Source organism: Myotis myotis, unplaced genomic scaffold (genome assembly GCF_014108235.1).
Source record: "Myotis myotis isolate mMyoMyo1 unplaced genomic scaffold, mMyoMyo1.p scaffold_m19_p_23, whole genome shotgun sequence".
Taxonomy (NCBI): Eukaryota; Metazoa; Chordata; class Mammalia; order Chiroptera; family Vespertilionidae; genus Myotis; species Myotis myotis.
In genome coordinates this window covers 4,529,940-4,548,295 of record NW_023416328.1, presented here as the reverse complement: position 1 = coordinate 4,548,295, position 18,356 = coordinate 4,529,940, and the positions used below count along the sequence as shown (strand labels likewise).

The 18,356-nt window shown below is 43.3% G+C and overlaps 1 long non-coding RNA gene across 1 annotated transcript in view; it reads right to left on the bottom strand.

Annotated features, from left to right (window-relative positions):
* The window catches only part of LOC118679184, a 73,512-nt gene that overhangs the window by 49,140 nt on the left and 6,016 nt on the right, over positions 1–18,356 (bottom strand). The window lies entirely within an intron of this gene.

The window sequence follows — 18,356 nt, the reverse complement described above, 5'->3', positions numbered from 1 at the left end:
ACACAAACACTCCATCCATGCTTTTGTTCCGGCCCTCCGGTCCAGTTTAAGAACCCATTGTGGCCCTCGAGTCAAAAAGTTTGCCCACCCCTGCATTAGAGGTTAAGATTAATGCTATTTTGAGCCACTGAATTTGGGGGTCATTTGTCCCACAGCAACAGATAACTAGCATGGTAAGATTATAGTTAACTTTCTAAGAAACTACCAAACTAGTTTCCAAAGGGATCTAACCATTCTGCACTTCGGCTAGCAGTGCATGGGGGTTCCAGATGCCTCATCCCTACTCACCCTTGCTATCTGTCAAGTCTTTCAAATCTTAGCCCTTCAAGTGGGCGTGGAGTTGTTTCTCATTGTGGTGTTAGTTTGCATTTTCCGGATGTGGCCACACCTACTTTTGATCAGAAATATTACTACCCAACTGAGAAAACCACCTTATTTACTGTGGTATTTCAAAGGCACATGTCATAACACCATCTTGTCCCTGCCTCTGACATTTGAGAGCTTATGCTGTCATTTCTGATTTGTTTTTAAAATAATTGCTACCGAAATGAGCCTGTATGGTTAGTAAGTATCCACACTGGGAATTATCAATTCAGTTTGCAAGCCCTGGAAGATCAAGAAATAAAAAAAGCCATCTATCTGTAGATGTGGGATCCTACTATCCCATCACCTATTATTAATTGCTATTAATATTACCATTTACTGAGAAACACTACATGCCTGGTATCTTACATGTACAACAGCACTTACCACATCACCACTACCAGGTACATATTATTATCCTCAACCTAGTCCCAAGGAAGAGGAGGTTTCAAGAATTGAAGAAACTTGGCTGTGGCCACACAACTGAACTTGAACCCAGTATCATTTTCTTTGATTCCCAACAGGTTTTTGCTCACTTCTTTCTCATTGTATTACCAGAATGGAAGAACACATTCTGGTCTAAAGTAAACAATGGAAAACATTTTACAATGGGAGTTGGGAGACTGGGTTTTAATTCCTGACTCTGTCACTAAGGAATAGTCTCCCTTGGGCAAGTCCCTTTCTGGACCACAGTTCCTTGTTATTAAAAATAAAAAGTCCGGTGAAGACCTTATCCAGCTCAAAAAATTGCTATACACAAGGCACCATTCGAAGTATATTATATGTGTTAACTGATTTGTAGATTATAAAAGCCTTATGATTTAGGTACTATTATTATGCCCATTTAACAGGTGAATAGAGTGAGTCACAAAACTAGTGAATGGCATAGCTATGATTTACACCCAGGCCGTCTGGCTCCAGAATCCACGCTTTTACTAACTTAGACAACATTTATTGAAAGCCTAATTTTAGCAACAACCTTCTGACATCATTAGTAGCAGTATTCTCTCCCCCATCCCACCCTCCCTCCTACTGCTTGAATGAAAAAAACTGAGGCTTAGAAAATTTGTCATGTCCCAAATCTCACAGTCAGTCAATGGTGGAAGCAGGATAGGAAGCCCAGGTGGCTTGTCATCAAAATTTAAGGTCAAGTGTCCCCAGGTGTCAGAGTCCTAGTAAGTGTGAGATCACAGCTTGCTACCCCCTTGCCAAAGGTGCCCCTGGAAACTCCCACAGTGTGACATGGCCACACTTTTCACTGCAAGCTGCAACCTGGCTGGGTTTTCCCCTTTCTTTTCCTCCCCTTACTAAACCAGGAGCCTGAAAACCTGACATTAGGGCTGTTAATGCCCAAGGGAACCTGCTTTGGGGCACTGGTGATGGGGCTTCCAGAACAGACCCGTGGGAGGCTGGTGGGGTTTCCCCAGCAGGCCCTTAATATCTGCTATAAGCTGGTCTCCAACCCTCAACATTCAGGCCCAATGTTAAGTTAATTACCTGGGACTCTCGTGTCAGTCGGAAAAAGGAGCTTTGGTCCTGCTGGCGTGGTTCAGTAGTTGAGCATCAACCTATGAACCAGGAGGTCAGGACTCAATCCCTGGTCAGGGCACATGCCCAGGTTGTGGGCTCAATCCCCAGTTAGGGGCGTGCAGGGGGCAGCCGATCCATGATTCTCTCTCATCAGTCATGTTTCTCTCTCTCTCCCCCTTCTCCCTTCCTCTCTGAAATCAATGAAAATATATTTTTTAAAAAGGAGCTTGGGCAGCCTTAAGACTATAGTTCTGATGCTGTTGCTTTAAGAGTGTGGTTTTGTTTCTACTTTTTCTAGGTAAAAGTAATTTTTTTAAATAGAAAAATATAACCATGATAACAAGTCAACTAACACAAAAAGCGTATTTTATGCAGTGATTATGATTCTTCATCTTAACCCCTGCCCCTGTCTCTATCCCGACAGTTTTTTTTCTGTACACACAGCCAAAGATATTCTGCACGTATGACCATAGAGGTATATACAGGGTGTCCCAAAAAGTGTAAACACACTCTGAATAATTATTAATTCCAATGGGTTAAATCTGAAAAGAAAGAAACATCAACTGAGCTATCAACTCAAATGTATATTATACATTTTGGGGAGACATCCTATATTTTTAAACACACGATGGGCACCACTCTGTTTTTCTATTTATTTTCATTTCTAATTGACAATGTAGCTTGGAAATTACTCGTCAGTACGTGAAGCATGTTCGTGCTTTTTAAAGGAACTGCGTGCATTTCTGTTGAAGGGCTGTGCCATAATGTATCTCGCCAGTCCCCTATGATGCCGGATTAGGCTGTTTCAAACCGGAAGCTCTGACAAGCTGGCGGAATGAATCTGCGCGTGTGTGTTGCAAAGCTCTGTAGGCCCCTCTGAGATCCCTTATGTCATGGGTATGGGGGAGGGAGGGAGCCGAGTTTATGGCAGCCCCCCCCCCCCCGCCCCGCCTTTCCCCTTTCCAGGCCAGCACTGCATAGATTACTGCTAGAGTTTCCTCCATAGAATGGCTGCAGTCAGGAGGGAATCCTATGGAGACATGGAGAACAGCGCAAAAAAAAAAAAAAAAAAGCATCCGCATGGCAGCAGCAGCAATAAAAACACACAGCGAGCTTTTCCAAATATGCCCCTGTCATCTTTTCCAGAAGGGCCTGCAGTGCCAGGGGCTGGGCTGGTTCTGGGACTCACGCAGCTGGAGGCACTGCTTCTAGTTCAGGGCCATGTGGGCCAACAGAGAGAAAACGAATGGAATGGGGCTCTTCAAGGCTCCCTACCGTGGGTGTTTCTCTTGCGAGAAGACCTGTGCCACTTCATTCAGCTCAGTTCTCAATTTCTCTGCCCCAAGATGAAAGCTTTTAGGGCAGCTAGTGGCTCCTGGTAGAAAAAGCCCACAGATGGACGTCTGCCTCTGCCTGGCTTTGTCCGCCGCCCTGGCTGGGCCCCTAATGAAATCCCTCCCAGAAGAGATGCCAACACTGAGCCCCTGTCCCTCTCCCCCCCCCCCCCCGCTCCCCCCAATGCACTCTGCCAGGATGGATGAGAAACCTTTTTTATATTGGCCTTCCTCTTAACCAAAATTGGTTGACAGTGGCAAATATCAAGTCATTGATTTCCCCCCACATTTTATGGTGAAAATTCCCAAACATACAGAACAGCTTGAAAGAACTATGCAGTGAACAGTCACCTATATTCCACTGAGATTCTATAATGAACATTTTCCTAGATTTCCTTTCCTTATAGTATTTCATCTCTCCAAGTCACTGCTGTTGGAGGGTTTTTAAAGGCCTGGCTTACCCAGGCTCAGTGGTTGCGCGTCGACCTATGAACCAGGAGGTCAGGGCACAAGCCCGGGTTGTGGGCTCGATCCCCTGTGTGGGATAGGGAGAAACACGGATCAGAGCTGCCTCCCGTACTGGGGATCGAACCCACAACCTGGGTATACGCCCTGACCGGGAATCGAACCAGCAACCTTTTGGTAAAGGAAGATGCTCAACCAACTGAGCCACACTGGCCAGAAAAAAAATATATTTTAAAACCATTAAACATTATACCTTTTTTCAGGTTTCCATTTGCAGGATAAACTAATCCAGTTGTTTTTCTTAAGGCATGTCATTATCATTATCATTATGACTGGTGGTAAATGCCGTTCCCACGTATTCAGGATTGATGTAAAGGCATTTAAAGCTTTCCATGCCCTTCATGACCTCTTTCCCAAAGGTGAAATTTAACTTAACATTACAGCGACAATTTTGCAAGTAATGCTGATTTCCCTTAACACACTTATCCCAGTTGGCCAAATCATAGTTCACAAAAGTCCTCTTGGCTGACTTGAAAGTTTTCCTATAGAAAGGGGGGGAATTAGTATAGTCAGGTTCGAGTCCAGCGCTATTCCTTCACAGCTGTGGGACTTGTCCCTCCTTCATCTATAAAATGGTGATAAAATACCACTTTGGGACAAGGCATACCCTCCAGACCTTACTGGGCCGCCCATGCAGGCTGGCAATTGGCAATGGGAAATTTGTCAACTGTTGTACTGGGATCTTACTCTATATTTTTTAATTTAATAAAATCTCCAATTTTCCACCATGCATTCCAGCAGGTCTGTGGGTTTCCTTTCTTTCTTTCTTTTTTAAATTACTTTTAGTGATTTTAGAGAGAAAGGGGAGGGAGAGAGAGAAGGAAACATCAATGATGAGAGAGAATCATTGACTGGCTGCCTTCTGCATGCCCCATACTGGGGATCAAGCCTCCAACCCGGGCAACCATGACTTCCTGGTTTATAGGTGAACACTCAACCATTAAGCCACGCCAGCCAGATTGTGGGTTTCCTTTCTTTATGGAATTTTGTAGCAAAGTCCCCTTCAACCAGCTGGGAGAACTTTATTTTGTTTTTAAATATGTTTTTATTGATTTCAGAGAGAGGGGGAGAGAGAAACATCAATGATGAGAAAGAATCATTGATTGGCTGCCTCCTGCAAGCCCCGCACTGGGATCCAGCCCGAAACCCGGGCATATGCCTTGACTGGTAATTGAACTTGGGACCCTTCAGTCCACAGGCCGAAGCTCTATCCACTGAGCCAAACTGGCAAGGGCCAGATGGGAGAACTTTGCTCACTGAGCCTGGTCCTTCTCAGGACTTTATTTATACCTCTATCTCCAAGTCTGTTTTCATACTGGACCAGCCTTTTCACCAACAGCATTCAACATCAAACTAATTCCACCTGGGAATTTCAGAAGCAAAAACAGGTCCTTTGTTCAATAGTTCCTTCTCGTCCTCAAGCTTGTCCCTGCTTTGTACTTTGTACCGAATGGTGTCTGTACCTTCTGGAACAGTCCTGACCTGTCTAAGGTTGTGCAATGCAGAGAATGCGCTATCTCATAATCGGAAGTTGCTGGCAAAAAGAAACGAGAAAAAAAAAAGAAGAGCTGCATTTCAGGAACTTCACTTAGTGACATATACTCCCTTTGGTAGTTTGCCAGTTAATTTCTTCAGCCGGTAATGAAAATAAATGGCTATGGGTGTGTGTGTGTGTGTGTGTGTGTGTGTGTAGTTGGTGAAGACAATCAATATACCAAATGAGGTTCCAGTTTCAACTGATGTTGTCATTCATTTGTGAAACTGTAGAAAATGAAAAAAATTCACTGAACACAACTTATTACCATAACAACTTTGTTCCCTGTTTCTCATATAGAGGAGAATAAAGCAAAATAAAACCGTGTTTCATGATAAAGGAATTGTTGTAGGTTACAGACTCCTAACATATAGGAAAACAAACCTAGTCTCTTACAAATGAACAATCCCTATATTACAATTTTTTATTTTTTGCAATAATTAAAACCTTGAGACTGTCTATATGTTTCCTTACTTGCTGTTGAGGTCTTTAAGTCAATTTAACTATTAAGATTACATGTGGATACACAGGAATTAAAAGGGAATTTTGCATTTCTCTATATAAAGTTTCACTGAAGAATGTCATCAATTATCTTGTTTTTCCCCTATTGGCAGAGTAGCAAACTATGATATGAAATATAAGTAATATGCTTTAAAATACACCAGTCAGCATTAAAGCAGTATTCAGAGTCATTGATTTTAACTTTTACTCTCAGGGTATTTGAGCACCAAATTACATTATTTTCTATTCACATATTTTTGAATACCCATTATGTGCCAAAATTGTGCTAAGCACTGTGGGGAAATACAAAGAAATATGAAACAGTCCCTTCTCTTGAAGAGCTTTCTACATTCAGGAAGATGAGACACCCATGAAATCACCTGAAAACAACTCAAGACATGCCTATGGACAAATAAGATCAGATACACACTGTGCACTATCACAGTGCTAACAAAATCCATGCACATGTTTAAACATTCAAGATGGTACAAAGAGTATAGTGAGTAATTTTCCTTCTACACCTCACCCAGCTCCTTCACCAAAGGAAATCTCTGATGTGAACTCCTTATGCAGCCTTCCAGTTGTGGTATAAACATTCATAATCTATATATATAAAAGCCTAAATGACCCAACCCAACCCGACCTTTATGACTGGTCACTGTGATGACGCACTGACCATCAGGGGGCAGATGCTCAATGTAGAGGTTGCCCCCTGATGGTCAGTGCACCCCCCCCCCCCAGCTGGCCACGGTCTCTGCCCCCATCCTCCCCCAGCCAGTTAGTCCTGATTGGCCCCAATCAGGATTGGGTGAGATGGCCCTGATTGGCCCCAATCGCCAGCCAGGCCGAGGGACCTCCCCACCGGTGCACAAATTCGTGCACTGGGACTCTAGTCATAAATAGGCTTACGAATCATATACATCTATTTTTTTATACAAATTCTACCCACATTCCCACATTTTATTTTTTAAATATATTTTTATTGATTTCAGAGAGGAAGGGAGAGGGAGATGGAAACATCAATGATGAGAGAGAATCATCAACTGGTGGCCTCCTGCACATCCCCCACTGGGGATCAAGCCCACAACCCAGGCATGTGCCCTGACCAGAAACTGAACTGTGACCTCCTGGTTCAGAGGTCAACACTCAACCACTGAGTCATGCGGCCTGGCCACATTCCCACATTGTAAAAGAAGATACACCTAAAACAACTAGTCATTGTTTAGCAGTCTTAGGAAATGATCACATAGCAGGGACTCAATAAGTATAGTACTTGAATAACTAAATGAAGGAACCAGTCCCCTCCCTTTGTCCAGATACTTCAGTTTCTTGCTATTTTAAATAATGCTGCGTGAAACATTTTTGTCATTCAGCCTTCCTTAGGCGGGTTGCCAGAAGAGGAATTACTAAGTCAAGGTTTTAGGTACTGCCAAATTGCTTTCCAACAGGCTACTTACTCCTGTCAGCACCATCACGGGTAGTTTTATTTTTTTCTATTTTTGCCAATTTTTTAGGTGGAAAATTCAATCTCATTGTGTCCATGCTTCAGTTTGCATTCTTTGAATTGTATTGTACATATTTTCAAATGTTTGCCAGCCATTCATATAACCTGTTTTGTTTTGTTTTTTTTTTAAATATATTTTATTGATTTTTTATAGAGAGGAAGGGAGAGAGATAGAGAGTCAGAAACATCGATGAGAGAGAAACATCGATCAGCTGCCTCCTGCACACCCCCACTGGGGATATGCCCGCAACCCAGGTACATGCCCTTGACCGGAATCGAACCTGGGACCCTTCTGTCTGCAGGCCGACGCTCTATCCACTGAGCCAAACCGGTTTCGGCCATATAACCTGTTTTTGAGAATTGTCTGGTAGAGTCCTTGTGCATTTAAATTTAACTATTTGGGGTTTTCTTACTGAATGTTATGACCTCTTTAAATAATAAGACTGTAAATTCTATTCCATATTATTAATAAATAGTTGCCCTCATTAGTGTTTGCCTTTTGAGTTTTGATTTAATTTGCTTATTTATGGCCCAGAGGATGTAAAAAGATGTACTTTTTTTTTTTTATCTGCACAGTTCTCTCCACTGAGTCATCCATAATTCTTTTCATTGCCTCTGAGGCTAGAATAACCTACTTACTAGTATTGCATCTTTTCAAGAACTGTATAGATATAGAAGTCCACCTTATGCTTATAGCCTGTCAACAGGAAATTTTTCTAAGCATTTTTAAAATTGTTTAAATATGTTTTTGTTGATTGCAGAGAGGGAGGGAGAGAGAGAGAGAGAGAGAGAGAGAGAAACATCAATGATGAGAGAGAATAATTGATAGGCCGCCTCCTGCACATCCTCTACTGGGGATTGAGCCCACAACTCAGTCATGTGCCCTGACCTCGAACCTTGACCTCCTGGTTCATAGCTCAGTGCTTAACTACTGAGCCACACTGACTGGGCCTAAGCATTTACTTATGTAGGTAGGCTGAGAACTCATCCCATCTTTGGATTTGAGGTATGTGGACTTAGGAAAACCTCCTTGAAGGACTTTATTGCGAACTTCTAAGTGGGAAGTAAATTATCTGAAGTTGCCAAATGCCATTTTCTTTCTCCTTCTTTCTTTCCCTACTATGCAGAGTGGGAAATTGCTAAAGATTTGGTTCCTAGCCTCTTGATTAGTTCATTTCAAATTCTTTATTCACACAATTCATCAAGAATGAGTCCAATCATATCAGTTAGGATTCTTCAGAGAAATAGAACCAATAGGAAACATCCTTTCTGTTTTTCTCTTTTTTTCTTTCTTTCTTTCTTTCTTTCTTTCTTTCTTTCTTTCTTTCTTTCTTTCTTCCTTCCTTCTTCCTTCCTTCCTTCCTTCCTTCCTTCCTTCCTTCCTTCCTTCCTTCCTTCCTTCCTTTCTTTCTTTCTTTCTTTCTTTCTTTCTTCTTTCTTTCTTCTTTCTTCCTTTCTTTCTTTCTTTCTTTCTTTCTTTCTTTCTTTCTTTCTTTCTTTCTTTCTTTCTTTCTTTCTCTATCTCTCAGAATTCCTTCTTTTCTTAAAAACCTCCATTTTTGCTCTTAAGAGCTTTCCCCGACTTGGTGAGGCATTACTGAGAATAATCTTCTTTATTTAAAGTTGACTGTAAATGTTCATCACATGTACAAAATACCTTCACAGCAACATCTAGACTAGTGATTGACCACAGCCTAGCCAAGTGGACACATGAAATTAACCTTCACATTGATCTTCTCATGGGATTGAGTTTCTTTCCTATATCACATATCCAGGGAGGCACCTGGGCTTCTTTTTATTTAAAGGTCCCTCTCAGCCCATCCTTCCATGACCCTGAAAGCTTGTCTGAGCAGGAAGTCTAAGGGTGGCAGCTCAGGCTGGCTATGTTGACTCTTATCTGCGCATGCCCTCAAGCACTGATATACAGATTTGAAAAAAACTTAGAAGACCTACAAGAATCCATTTTGCTTTGCTTTTCTATACCATTTGCTTTGCTAAGGATTCTGAGTTAGACCAATGTGAGTCCTTGTGACTACTGTTAAGACTGCTAGATCTGTTGGGCAAATCTTTAGCAAATTCCACATACTTTATTTTTTTTAATATTTTTATTGATTTCAGGGAGGAAGGAAGAGGGAGAGATAGAAACATCAATGATGAAAGAGATTCACTGATTGGATACCTCCTGCATGCCCCCCCACCCCCCCAGTGGAGATTGAGCCCACAACCCAGGCATGTGCCCTTGACCGGAATCGAACCTGGGACCCTTCAGTCCGCAGGCCGATGCTCTATCCACCAAGCCAAACTGGCTAGGGCAAATTTCCACATACTTTAGAGTACAAAGGGCCGGTGGTCCATCTTTTTAGATTCCCCCCCAAAGGGATTATGCCATTTTGCATTTCCACTAGCATTGCATGAAGGCGCCTGTTTGTACGTAGCCATGCCAACGGTGTATATATTGTCAACCTTTGGGGATTCTGACAATCTGTCATGACGAAGATCTTACAGAGTTTTACTTTTCATCTCATTTATTGAGTTACTTTGAGCATCTTTTCGTATACGTAGGGGCCATTTATATCCTCCCTCTCCCCCTGAATTAAATGTATGTCCTTTCAGGGGATAGCTGGGGCATAACACTTGGAACAGAAACATGACAAGGGGCATTCAAGAGAAGAACCTGGAGTACAACCTGGTCAGCACAAAGTTACTGCAATGTCAGTCCCAGCCTTCCAGGAGTTAGCACAATCTTTTCCTGACCCTCCTAAGTCAGCTTACCCAGCGGGGGCCCTCTCTGCCTACTCAGGAGCTCCCCCCCTGCCCCCCGGACTTTGTGCATTTCTAGCTGCAGATCCAAAGGAAAAACCTCCCAGCATGCCCCATCACAACAGCACCAGCAGGACACCCACGCCCGCATCCGGCTCTCAAGTTGGCTCAGGGCCAGCGTCACACACAGCTCCTCCGGCAGAGATAGAAATCACTTCTAACCTGGTTTGGTTTGGTTTGACTCCACCCTCTTGTGTGGACTTGGCCCCATCTCTCTTAAGCCTGAACTGCCGAAACATCCCCTTCGTTCCACCTCCCACCTCTCTTCTTCTCTCTCTTCCCTCCAAGAATAATAATGGCTCTTTCGTGGCACTTAAGACCTATCAGCTACTCTCCTAAGGCTTTTTACATATTTACTCATGAGGAATGCTCATAGCAACCCAATGCGGGAGCCATTGTTACCTTCAATTTAAACAAGAGACACAGAAGTTAAGCAGCTTCTCAAGGTGGTACAGCTAGTAAGTGACACAGCCTCAGTTCGGAGCCCTGAAGTCTGGCTCCAGACTCACGCTCTCAACTCCTCTATGATCCTGCCTCTCAGATAACTTGCCCTGAGCTGTACGTAGTCAGGCTGCCAGGGCCCAACACCGGGCTAATAACAGCCCCTCCCAGGCCCGGGAAAAACAGCAACATGAGGATCACAGCCAGGCATCGGCTAACTACAACCTCTCCAACTGCAGGCATTTCCCAACCTCCTGAACAGCCTTAATTAATGTTCTCAGTAATGACCAGATGAACCACAAAATCCTGGAGGGCTTTGTGAATTCTTAAAAAGCAGACACATGATAGCACAACAGTGTGAATGTACTTATTGTCACTGAACGGTACATTTCAAAATGATTCAGGTCGCATCCCTGCTGGTGTGGCTCAGTGGTTGAGTGTCCACCGATGAACCAGGAGGTCACGGTTCGATTCCCAGTCAGGGCACATGCCCTGTTGTGGGCTCCATCCCCAGTACGGGATGGGTGTGCAGGAGGCAGCCAATCAAGGATTCTCTCTCTCATCAGTGATTTTTTTTATCTCTATCTCCTTCTCCCTTTCTCTCTGAAATCAATAAAAAATATGTTTAAAAAAGGTTTCAGGTGGTAGACTTTGTTCTGTGCATTTTGTCACAATTTTTAAAAGGCAGGTACAATTTCATAGGAAGCATTTCTGGCATATATGTATTTTAGTGTGTCACAGATGTACTTTCCCCATCACCATCACCTACATAACCTTTGGGGGGGACATATTCTATCTTTTTTTTCTTTAAAATATATTTTATTGATTTTTTACAGAGAGGAAGGGAGAGGGATAGAGTTAGAAACATCGATGAGAGAGAAACATCGATCAGCTGCCTCCGCACACCTCCCACTGGGGATGTGCTTGCAACCCAGGTACATGCCCTTGACTGGAATCGAACCTGGGACCCTTTAGTCTGCAGGCCGACGCTCTATCCACCGAGCCAAACCAGCTAGGGCTATTCTGTCTTTCTTTACCCTCCATGCCGATCCTGGGAAAATGCTCTATCTCAAGCATCCAGTTACCACATGAAGCATGATTCCGAAGATCAGGCCCTCTGTGTAATTCTGGTTCAGAGGCAGCCTCCATGCTCACAAATAGCACCACGAATGTTCAGTTGCCCAATTACACGTGGGAGCCAATTTCTCCTTCATTGGAGCCTTCGGAATGACCAGAGGTTCTTCCCAACCATGGCAGCCATTTCTCCTTGCAGCGTCGGAGCGACCCCCTTTCACCCTCAGCCTTGTTATCAGTCCCACCGGCTTGGTACGTGTGCCCTTTTGACTCTTCACAGTAGCCCAGTTCTTCCCAAGCTTCTTTTCTTTCTTCCGCTGCTGGTTCTTAGCACCACACTTTCAGTCCCACAGGGAAACTGCTCGCCCTCCCCGCACCAACTTCTTCTATTCTACTTCCTCCTCAGGTATTTAAATCCCTACCCTCTGCTCTCAGCAACCAACACCAAACAGGTCTTTCTTGTCTCCAAGGCTCTCTTCTATTTCCTCTTTGGAAATAAATGTGGCTGCAGATTATGTGCATGGGTTCTGCACTCATGGTCTGTATCTCTAGTAATTGCAACTAAATATCTGAACAAAAGGAACAGGAGAGTTCCTCAATTGTCCTACAGTGAGAATGAGGAAAAAGAAGGGCTAAAGGGCTCTTTTAAGTAGCTTTCTTCTCGAAGTTTTATTTTATACTAGAGGCCTGGTGCACGAATTCGTGCATGGGTGGGGTTCCTTGGCCTGGCTGGCGATCAGGGCCAATTGGGGCAGTCTCGCCCAGTCCCCATTGGGGCCGCAAGAGGTTGGCTGGCCCATGAGGTTGGCCAGCGGGGGAGGGAGTGGCCATGGAGGTTGACGGCTGGCCTCCTGATTGGTGCCATAGGGGGGGCCGGTTGGCCAGGAGGAGGGACCGCAGGAGGTTGGCTGGCCACAGGAGGTTGGCTGTGGGAGTTCACTGATCACCAGGGGGTGGCTCCTGCATTGAGCGTCTGCTCCCTGGTGCTCAGTGCACGTCATAGCTACTGGTCGACTGGTTGTTCCGGTTGTTTGGTCATTTGGTTGCTTAGGCATATATATATATATATATATATATATATATATATATATACACACACACACACACACACACACAGATATATACATATATGTATATATATGTATATAATACATATGTGTATATAATACATATATATGTATATATATATAAAATAGTGGGGTAGAAAGTTAACTGTGTGTTAAAGCAAACACCTGCCCTGGCTGGTTGCTCAGTGGTTAGAGCATCAGGCCAGCAGATGGAAGGGTCCTGGGTTCAATTCCTGGTCAAGGGCACACACACTGGTTACAGGTTTGAGCCCGGCCCCCACATAAGTGGGAAGCAACTAATCAATGTCTCTCTCTCACATCAATGTTTCTCTCTCTCTCTCTCCTCCTCTTCCCTCTCTTCTACTCTCTCTAAAAAGCCAATGGAAAAAATATCCTCAAGTGAGGACAAAAAAAAAAAATAAAATAAATAAAGCAAACCCCTTTCTTATTCTTATTTATTTTAATGAACAAAATGAACTGGATACTTCTAGCAAAGAAAGGGTTAACATTGCAGCCCTGCAGCATTTCAGAACAGCTGTAAAACCTTGCCTGCTCAGTTTAATTCTTGCCCAACCTTGCAGTTTTTCCTTCTAACCTTCACGCTTCCCCTCTTGCATTTTCTCCCTGAGCAACAATCTTCCTTGTAGCCCTGCCCATATTTCCTGGACTTGACTTCTCTTCCCATTCTGAGCACACTGGGAAATGTTAGCTCCTAGAATTCGGCCCTTCTCTCTTCTTTTCATACTTTTAAACCACGTCCGAAGGAGGAGCTGGCTAATGACTACACCCTTAAATGTGGTCGTGTCACACAGGCTTTCTGACCTTCAAGCCTGAGGCAAGCGGGGATGGAAAGCGATTTCCCTACTTGATCAGTTGTGTTCATTTTTTAAAACGCTGCATACTGCACTCAATATGAAGTACAGCTTGTCCCATAGCTTTCGAGCAAAACTGATTACCTGTCATATCGTTTGCTGGTTTTATCTTCCTGTCTCAGGCTAGCTTTACATTGATGCCTCTTCTTTTTATTCCCGTTTGAATAGCTGCTATGCCAACATATCACTTTAAAAAGTATGACTTTTCAAAAGCATGGTGTAGTGGGACTGAGAATAAACAGCCCTGCTACTCCCCTACCTCCGCTTATCCATGTCCTCACAGCTCAGGGTAAGCTCTCGTCTCCAAGAAACTCCTCCAGGCAATTCCCCGACCCACTCTGATCTTTTCCATTTCTGGACTTCATAGAGTCTTTATCATTTAGCCCAGTGGTCGGCAAACTCAAATATCAACAGTACAATGATTGAAATTTCGTTTGAGAGCCAAATTTTTTAAACTTAAACTATATAGGTAGGTACATTGTTATTAACTTAATTAAGGTACTCCTAAGCTGGCCTTTGCTAAAAACATCCTCAATCTGATGGAGGTACGTTCGCTGAGGTCGACCCCTTCCAACTCTCCCATCCACACTCATCTTGTAGACTTGTTTCGTCTATCTCCTTTCATTCAATCGCACTGTACGTGCGCGCCCACACGTGGTATTTTGTGGAAGAGTCACACTCAAGGGGCCAAAGAGCTGTATGTGGCTTGTGAGCCGCGGTTTGCCGACCACTGATTTAGCCCCAGTGAGATCCTTGATCATATTCTGCTTTGGATTAACCACGATCGTTTCATAAATGCCAATCTTGCACCCAACTGTGAGGCAGATTCTCAAGGTCAAGGTTGTTAGCGCCTATTTGTGTTGTATTCTCAGTGCTCCCCCATGGTAGGGAGCTGCCTTGGTGGCCAGAAAAGGAAAGTAGAAAGGCTGAGGGGTGCTGGGACATCAAGGTAAAAGGACAGAACACTTGCCCTCAATGTGTCCAAAGTCTAATTGTGCAGATGAGCAGGATAGCATCATCTTTAGTTGTAAACCACATGAACCTGCTCTGGTGAGAAATCAGAAAAGGGACCTATTGAAAGAATATGAGGGAGCACATGTGATCAAAGGGAAATCTCAAGGGCCAGATTCCAAAAAGACAAGAACTCGGAGGCTTGGGGAATTGGTTGAGCCATCTCCTGAGAACATTATTTCTGCAACAAATCAGTCACAGCTCTTCCCAGTTTTTTTTTTTTAATAACATAGTCTTAGAAGCATCTTTTATGTATTACGCTTTAGTTTACATAATATAATAAGCTCCATGATCATACTCTTTTTTTGTTTTTGTTGTTGTTAATCCTGACCCAAGGATATTTTTCCATTGATGTTTAGAGAGAGTAGAAGGGAGGGGGAGAGACACACAGGGAGAAACATGGTTGTGAGAAAGACACATGGATCGGCTGCCTCCCGCACGCAACCCGACCAGGACAGGGGATGGGGCCTGCAACCAAGGTACGTGCCCTTGACTGGAATCGAACCTGGAACCCTTCAGTCTGTGGGGTCAACGCTGTGTCCACTGTGCAAAACTGGCCAGGACTTCCCAGTCTTTTTAATTCTCTGCTCAAGATTCAACTGAGAGGGAGTTCTACCTCCACCACAGCAGAGTAAGTGCCGAACAGACTGGCCCCACCACAGACAACTGCTAATGATACACACAATGCAAAAGACAACACACGATGTTTGCGGGGAAGGAACAAAAGCAGGCACATTTTGAAAGGGAGTCAAAATGTAGATAAGGAAACTAACTCAAGGTGAGCTTCCTTTGGGGGAAGGTTGGCCTGAGTAAAGGCTGTCGCCATTGTGTGGCATAGGGTGTCTTCAAGTCTAGTAGAACGCCTGCCATCTTTTTGACCTAAGCAACCAAGGCAACTATGGCCATCAGGAATGAAGGAGGAATCTCAGAGCAGAGAAAACCAGAAAAGGTGAGAGTCATGATTTTTTAGAGGAGGTTCAGAAACTGGCTGGGATCAGATAACCAGGGAATGGCCAAGTGCAGGTTGGGACCCAAAGCTGGTGATGCCATGGCTGGTGAGCTTTGGCTGTGATTGTACTGCCTCTACCCACTGTCTTCCTAGTGTCTACACCAGTGATGGCGAACCTATGACACGCGAACTCATTCTTTTGGTTGATTTTTCTTTGTTAAATGGCATTTAAATATATAAAATAAATATCAAAAATATAAGTCTTTGTTTTACTATGGTTGCAAAGATCAAAAAATTTCTATATGTGACACGGCACCAGAGTTAAGTTAGGGTTTTTCAAAATGCTGACACGCCAAGCTCAAAAGGTTCGCCATCACTGGACGCCAAGTAAGGAGAAAAAACACATAAAGGAATCATTCTACTGCTAAGATGATAAGAACTCAATTAAAATACCAAGGAGTTCTCAGGATGGAGACACTTCTGGTTGGCTGGTTAGGGACTATTGCGTAACATGCCAGCATGCCAGAGATGCCATCGGAGTGCCAGGGGCAAGATCTATTTTTGACCACCAACATTCAGGGTGTGTCCTACTTTTAAGGAGCGCTAATAAACAGAAACCTGTATTTACACTAAGAGTACATTCAGTGGTGATGAGTTACTTTGGCTAAATCATGTTGAAGCTCATTCCATAGCAAGTTCTTTTCATCTATTCAATGGGATTTGATTTACAGTTGGAGGGGATTTTGATGGCCTGGTGGGTAGTTTTAATGCAGCAAATCTTTAACCAGCTGTTATTTGAGCCTCCATAACTGCGGAGTGAGGAACAAAGTCTAAGGCCAAGTGTCTACCGCCAGTCAAGCCACATGGAGTCTACTTAGGGACATGTGATCCATATACCAACAGACAAATATTAACTTATGATAAGAGCCAACTGAACGCTGAATAGCATAGCCATTAAGTCATAGAAATTCCAAGGAAGGGAAAGCAATCAGTTTGAAGGAGAGAAAACAACAGTTTGTATGAAATGCTTCTATCCTCTTGGAGATCATTGGTACTAAGAGCCATAAGAGGTGAGCAGTCAGTGTGAGAGAAACAGGAGATGGATGGTCAGAATTTTAGGGGAGCGGGTGTCCTGATGACATCGCTTTGAAAGGACTGGATCTGTCTGTCTGATAATGAACATGCCCTGATTCTGCAATCTTTCAGCCAACAGATAAAATAGAAGCACACTCTAAATCCATCCTGGTAGTGTGTTTCTTGTAATAAAACCTGGAATGTCTTTGGAAGTGCACTTGGAAAACTTAGTTATATTAACTGCTTTCAGAGAGGGGTGCTGGAGGGATGTGAGGGGTTTTTCACTATATACCCTTTGAATTTTGAATCATATTCACGATTACATTTTTTTAAAATCTGAGGATAAAATACCAGTGTGCTGAACAAAATAAATGAGTTAGGAACAAATGATTTAAGAGCACTACCATCATCACAGGATGCTCCATCACAAAATAAGCAAATAAGCAAACTCGTGCAATTTTTAAAGAAACAGGCTTATTAGGCATGACACGCTAAGCTTTATATACTTAGAGTGCAGTGTACAATTTGATAAGTTTTGACATACATTTGCATCTGCGAAACCATAGAACAATAAAGATAATGGACATATTTATTGCTTTTTAAAGTTTCCTCAGGCCCTTTGAAATCACTACCCCCTCTCCCTACCCTCTCTCCCATTCCCAGGTCACCAAAGTATTAGTCATTTTTCTATTAGTTTGCATTTACTAGAATTTCATATAAACGGAATAATAAATTATGTACTCTTTTGTCTGGCTTTTTTCACTCAGGCAAAATTATTTTTGAGAGTAATGATATTGAGTCTCTTTTCATGTGCTTATTTGCCATCTGTATATTTTCCTTGGTCAACTAACTGCCTCTGAAATTTTTGCCCATTAAAAAAATTGGGTTGTTTATTGAGTGTTCAGCATTCATTACATACTCTGGTACAAGTCCTGTGTTAGATGTGTGATTTACAAATGCTCTGTCCCAATTTGTGGCTTTTTTCATTTTCCTAACAATTTCAAAGAAGAGACTTGTTAATATTTATGAAGTCAAGATCTTCACTTTCTTCCCTCCCATGGCTCATGTTCTCCTCCTTTTGGTACTCTGTCCTGCTATCTCCAGCCGCCTTGCCTTCTCTGGACTCCCAGGTCCATCTCCTCCATTCAGGGAGACTGCCAGGCTTTGCCCAAGTTACCCCTTTGCCCCCTCCCTGCAGAACTGAAGCCTGAAAACACACTCCAGGAAGTCAGCTGGGCAACGGCAGTGCTTACCTCATGCTTCCTGTACTCAAGCTTCATGGTCCTTTGTCTCCTGACATGTAATGTCTTAAAATCTCTTGTTTCTTGTATCTGGTCTGTTTTGCTTTGTTTTGTGTGGACATGCAAATCTAGTTCCTGATAGCACATCTTGGCTGGGAAGCACAAGTTCCCTTATATTTCCTTGTGAAATTTAATAAGGTTATAGAGTTTCTGAGTAAAAGGGAAAGAGCATTTCCAACGAAAGGTGGGCTAGTGGACAACAGAATGGCTTCAAGAGGGAAATCTGAGTTTAGATGCTAAGGCCAAACATGAGAGAAAATGTACTTCTACCTTGAATGGGGTCTGTGGACCTCCAAAATTATATGACGACTGTATATGTAGAATGCGCATTTTCCTGAGATGCCTAAAGATTACATTAGAACTCAAAGGCTTGACCTGGCCAGCATAACTCAGTGGTTGAGCATCGACCTATGAACCAGGTGGTCACAGTTCAATTCCTGGTCAGGGCACATGCCT